A 6,358-nucleotide genomic window follows, 5' to 3' on the forward strand; every position below is an offset into this window, starting at 1 on the left:
CGATGCCAAAGCTGCCAAGTTGCGCACTGTTTACTTTTGACGGAAAAGGAATGCATATATTTTATTTTTGTGTAGGGTCGACCTAGGGTTTGCATTTCTGATTTGCTGCTAGTGGGGCAGAAATACACACTTTCCTCTTTTTTTATGTATGAAAAATATTCAAACAGTCTCTTGAATTTCAAAATAAGGTTTTGTTCCTCGCTCCGAGATGCTTGTTGCAACCAAAGTCATCCCGAGTGCATTGTGTGTATGTTTTTCTATGAGATTTGCTAAACCTCCTAAACTCACACAGGGGTCAGAGGTTAGTATGTATAGGGTCTCAGGGATGAAGAGGAGGAGGAGCTGATAGTGGGAGAGAGGGAGATGTGTTTAGTCTGTACAGAGGAAGTCCAACTGCATCATGAACATGCTATGAACTGCATTACTATCACAGACGTTGTAAGGGTATTTGTAAAGTCACTCACCCCCTCAGAGGCCTGTTGTTTCCCACGCTGCCTTCCCATGCTCCCCGTACTAACTTCATATTTGCACGTCTATAAATAAAGCTCCTCCCGACCAGAAGCGTTTGATAAACTGGTCCAGAGATGCACATGGACTGCTGGTAACCAAAAGTTGTTAGCCTTTCCCACAATATGTGCTAATAGAGCATGGTAGGTCGCTATTGGACAAATTAAGATTACAGTGCGTCTATATAGAAGTGTTGTGCCAGAAATATATTTTATTCAAATTAGAACTATGTGAGTACTTGAACAATGAATGTTACATTTCATGTAATAAACAAAATCGAGCTTGCTTAGCTGGCTAGACTTAGGGCTTTGGTGTATGTGGGACAGGACAAAAATGCAGTGGAACTGTGTGTGGAGGGGATTTAGGGCTTCATGTCTTTCATCTACTGCTTGTTTTTCTTCCAGCTCATGCCACCCAGTTGCAACACCTCATATAAACACTGCTGTCTTTGTCCAGAATGCTGTGAACCGTTGTTCTGCATTGTAATTTGTGTCGTAACTGAATAATTTTGCATATTGATCACTGTCCCCTTTTGGCCTTCTGTTTGTGCCCTTTTTATGGGAAGCAATTTGTTAGTCTTATTAGACTTCCATATTTCTATTAAAAATTTCTATTTAGGTTATTTTCAAATTAGTGGGGAAAAACAGACCATGCCCCTTTTGGGAAATGCTAACCATTATATATAAAGTTTTTTTTTTTCTTGGTTGTGGTGGGGGGAAACATTGTAGCTGGCTGTATAAAACAAAAACTTTAAGCAGAAGCTAACCAATTGCATTGCATCGGAAGAGATCTGAACTAACACACATCGGTAAGTGGTAACCTACTATGGCCAACGTGATTTATCTGTGCTTATGAGTTTGGACTATTAGATTAATGTTTAGATAGTTTGTTATGATCAATATATACAAATATATATACAAAAAGTTTATGCACTACTAGGGAGTTTTTTTTTCAACAAATTAATACTTGCATCAGAAATGATGTATTAAATGCAGTGACTAATTTTTTTCATAAATGCTGTTTTCTATTTCTATTCATCAAACAATCCTGAAAACAAAAATCAATTTTAAACATTGATGATGATGATAATAATAATAATAATGTTTTTTTGAGCAGCAAATCAGCATATTAGAATGATATGTGAAAGATCATGTGACATTGAAGACTTGAGTAAGGTTGCTGAAAATTTTGCTTTGTATCGCAAATTACATTTTATAATATATTTAAATAGAAAAACTGTTATTTTAAATGTTGTAATAATATTTTACAATATTACAGTTTTTACTGTATTTTTGAATTTGAAGTCAATTCAGCCTTGCATGAAATGTCTGTCAAAGAAATTAAAATATTTAATGATTTATCTTCCTCGTTTTTTTTTATTATTGAATTTTACTTAAATATTTGTACATTTATTTTTGGACAGTGTATGACAGCTGTAAAAGTGACAGGAAGCAAAGTTCGAGGGGGGTGGAATTGGGAAAGGTCCTCAAGCTGGGATTCAAACTCAGGACGGCATGCTATATGTTAGCAAACCACAAGGCTATTGGTGTTGACCTGACCCCAAACCTTTGAACAGTAATGAATGATACATGTATAGTTTTTTTCTAAATCGTTTACATTAGACATTTCAGAATTTACATGATTCAGATTTCTCTCTGTATTTTTTGCTTCTGGACTAGTCTACAAACCTGGCAATGGCAGATATATCAATAGCTCTTGTATGATGACATGCTTCCTAAGTATTAAATAAAATTGTATTTTATTAATAGCTAAATGTAATTATTTAAGCTAAGGAATTAAAACATGATTAACTTGCAGTAAAAAAAATAAAATAATAAAAAAAATACTAATATTGTCTAGTATTGACATCATCGCCCTGTTTTCCTGGACATCATTTAGGAGGCCATGCAAAGGCTTGCTTTGTTTTCAGGTGGGCTCGTCGTCCCATACTCAGAGCATCCATGAAATGATGTCATGGAAACGGGTGTGTGCAGCAGAGAGCCGCAGGACTTCGTCTCTCATTGGCTGAGCCTGAGCCTTATCCGCGCTCTCTCTTGACTCCAGGGAGGGTGCTGGCTGCATGTGTTTAGTCAGTCTCTAACAGAAGACACAATAGAAGATGTTCATTATTCTTTATTTAACCAGTGATTTCTGATATTCAGTGGTTCTGAGACATGGTATGTAATTTGCTCTGTGTAATTAATCTTTTATGCCAAAGAGAGTGATAATACTATTCTAGTCATAGAGGTTGTGCATAATTGATCAAATCATTGTGGGTAATTTAGGTTTTTAATTTAGTCATTAACCATGCAGATATATTTTGATCAGCGAACAGTAGAGTTTGAGAGAAAAACGACTTGGTTAATACTAAAAGGAGGAAAATGCATGCATGCTGACAGGAAACGCTAACATCTGTTTGTGTGCGGAGGGGTGTTGCTATAGAGACACAGGCAGGTAAGGACATTCAGGAAGTGCAGACGAAGCTGGTTGAGGAAGATTCAGCCAGAAAGAGGTCATGAGTTGGTCGGGCACCTCTTGCTGTTTGTTTTCAAAGAAAGGACTGTATGAATATTACAGTAGATCAGTGACAGGAAAGACACTTCTCCCACACTTAGTGTTAATTTACAGACCTGGGAGTAATGCCACAAGACTTTCCTCTGAGGGTAAGCATTTTATTCTTTCACAATTAGGTGAGCGTGTTGTTGTGTTTCGAGTCTGAGGTTTGCATTTGTTTGTCTTTGTGTAAATGTGTTCACACTTAATTTAATGTTAATTGTGGTTGTCCCTGATGAGCTACTTAATTTAGAGAGTAAAGGTGAAGTCGTGTGGAATAATGTTACCTGAGTCATCAATAGGGTCATGGCTTACCATGTTCCTCTGTCTTTGCCATTTATACAGTCATGGATGATTACAGAGGAAGTAGATGTCACTTGCTTAACAGTCTTATCTAGTGCAGAGCAATGGTGTTTGATGAGATGATATTCTAGACTAAGTATCAGTGGCAGCTGGTCGCAATTTGTGTCGATGTACTTGTGTATTCTTGTAGGATGTTTTTAGTTAATTCCCATTTATTTGAGAATTTCCTATTTAAAAAAAGTCATAAAAATTTAAATGTTAAAGTGGACATATTCATTTAAACTTCTTATGTACGGTTTTCTGATCGCGCACATTGAAACAAGCGCACAGAAAGTGGCTGTCACACGGCATGTGAGTAATAAACTTGTTTTCTTTCCTGTCTTATTGCGCTTAAACTGGCAAATACACACACAAATTTATGTTAAAAACACACAGGTTACAAAAACAGTTATGTAGGTGAAACAGCTGGGTAAGAAATTGCATGTTTATATTAGATCTGTGTGGTGGCAGTTTAATATTCAGTAAATAAATCAATAAATCCACTGCCCTCTTGTTTCCTCTGAGGGTGGGACTCTCAATAGTGTTCTGTCTTCAAGAGTGCAGCCTTAGACATAGAACGGTTAGCACACTTTGACTGAACTTTTGCCATGCCGAAGCACACCGTTGTCGCTTGCAAAAACATAATGGTGGTGCCATGGGTGGAAACTTGCAGATAAAAGGACAGTTATATTATTATAAGATCCCTTTATCACGTCATGGGAGGAGAGAAATCATTTTTTTCACAACCTTGCAGAAAGGCTAACCAAAAACAATTTACTGGGTTGTTCTTTTTTCACATTTTCTGGGTTGGTAGATGCACTGGAGAACTGATTATAGCACTTACCGAAGAAAAAGTCACCTTTAATGATCCCAATGACCATTTTTATTTTGGGAAAAATATAGTTTGTGGCAGGTTTCATGTAATTCATCTTATAAGGATATTACTCATGACACCATGAGTATTTCACTAAGTAGTTAAACTCTCAACTAAGTTATTTTATCAGTCTCTGCTTATCTTTTAATGACTTGAAACTCCAGCTGCCTGATCACAAGAATCTTGACCCTTACCTCATCTGAATGCCAGAAACACTTCTGGAGTTTAGCTCAGGGAAAAGAATGACACTGCAGCTTCTGCTGGTATTCTGGCCAGACACATTGACAACACATCCTGGAACTGCCTGTGTTCTGCCTGGACTGCCAATTTCTTCTGTCTGTATTGATCTCGCATGCAGAAAGTCAAACAACACAGCACTATAATTAACTTAACTTCTTGGCTTTGCACTGTGGTTTTGCTTAGTCAAATTGTCATCTCCAGTTAACTATGAAAGTTGATTTTAATCTGGTTTGTTCCCAATTACAGATTATCTCCTGTTTGGCAACTGAAGTGACGGCCATCAAGACTGGACAGAGTCGGGCTGAATCTGAGCAAAATCTGGTTGAATCAGGAACCCCCTTAGGACTTGTTAGAAGAAAACCAATTATTCTTGAATAACAACAAGCACCAGTCAAACGAAGATGCCCATTTTAAAGCAGCTGGTGTCGGGGGTCTCAGACCAAACGGCGCTCTCGTATGGACCTCACTACTGAGATGATCAGCGCTCCCTTGGGTGACTTCCGGCACACCATGCCATGTAGGGCGGCAGCGGGGAAGCTTTTGGAGACACCTCTTTCCTCAGCACTCGATCCGGAGAGCCACCCAAAGAAATCCACACCCATCCTCGCTCTCCAAGACCGGACTGTTGTCTCGTACCTTCCGGAGCAGCAAGCGCTCTCAGTCGGTCACTAGAGTAGACCAGCGAGACAATAACCTCCATCCTCCCAGTGAGTCACCTACCTTTGTGAAGAATGCCATGTCCTTGCCCTTTCTGAACAATGAAGAAGGACAGGAGGGAGAAAAGAGGGTGCTCAAGAGCTTGACCTCAAGCCCCTCCAATGGGGCCTCTGCTGAAGCATTGGACTTGGAGCTACATGAGAAGCATTTTGGGGTGTTGACCGACCTACGACCTTCCCCGTCTTACAACGGGGGAGGATTGAAGAAAGCTGAATCTGTGATGTCATTCCATGTTGATCTTGGGCCTTCGATGTTGGGGGACATTCTAGGGGTCATGGAGAAGGAAGATGACGACCAGGGGTTTGAAGAAGGCAAGAGCAGTGAGGGACATGCATCTCCTCTTTACTTCAACCTGGGAGGAGTGGAAATGGATGAGGAAATGAGGGAGGTTGTTGTGAAAGAAGAGGAACCAGAGGGGTTAGTTGCTCATAAAGGAGGGCTCCCAGCTCTGTTGACTTGGAGATACAGAGTGAAGGCCACAGCACCACCAGAACCACACCACAAACACCTGCATCACCTCGACAGCTGCTCAGTTTCCCAGCTCAGGTTCAGCTGCCCTTGGAGGAGAAACCAACCAGTGAGCCTTACGAGGAAGATATTCGAGTTACCAATAACAACTGCAACCCAGACAATGAACCAGCCTTCTCCTCCTTCATGGAAGATGAGGATGATGAGATCCGTGTAAAACCCTACAATCAGTAAACCTTGGAGAGATGAATATCTAAGACTAGAATTTGACAATGTGTAACGAGGAGAAATGCAGTGTAAGATCAAGCTGGTGCCTCAGGTTCCTGTGTCCCTGTTGAGATAAGTTGGGGAGACTGCATTAGCTCAGACACCAAAGTCATCTGTCACACTACTGACCCATGCTAAGATGAGAAGCTGGATGTGTTGAGTCCAAAAGATACCTGCTACAAGTTCCACTGATAGCTCTACTAAAGGAAAGACAGGCATACATACGTCACCAAAACCGTAAACAGATTGCGCAAGCAGATGCTGTTTTAAGCCATTTTCCCATAGTCCCATGCAGGGTTCCCACAGTTGTAAAATGAAAATATCAGGGATTTTGAAAAAAAAAAATCAAGACAATGTATTTCTTCAAAGTTATTCTCAGCTCTAAAATAC

At 39.8% G+C, this 6,358-nt stretch overlaps 1 pseudogene; it reads left to right on the forward strand.

Moving 5' to 3' along the window:
- Positions 1 to 4,917: 4,917 nt before the first annotated feature.
- On the forward strand, positions 4,918 to 5,935 carry LOC113088628 (cdc42 effector protein 4-like; annotated as a pseudogene).
- The last annotated feature ends 423 nt before the right edge of the window (positions 5,936 to 6,358 follow it).

Source organism: Carassius auratus, unplaced genomic scaffold (genome assembly GCF_003368295.1).
Source record: "Carassius auratus strain Wakin unplaced genomic scaffold, ASM336829v1 scaf_tig00046535, whole genome shotgun sequence".
NCBI classification, from domain to species: Eukaryota; Metazoa; Chordata; class Actinopteri; order Cypriniformes; family Cyprinidae; genus Carassius; species Carassius auratus.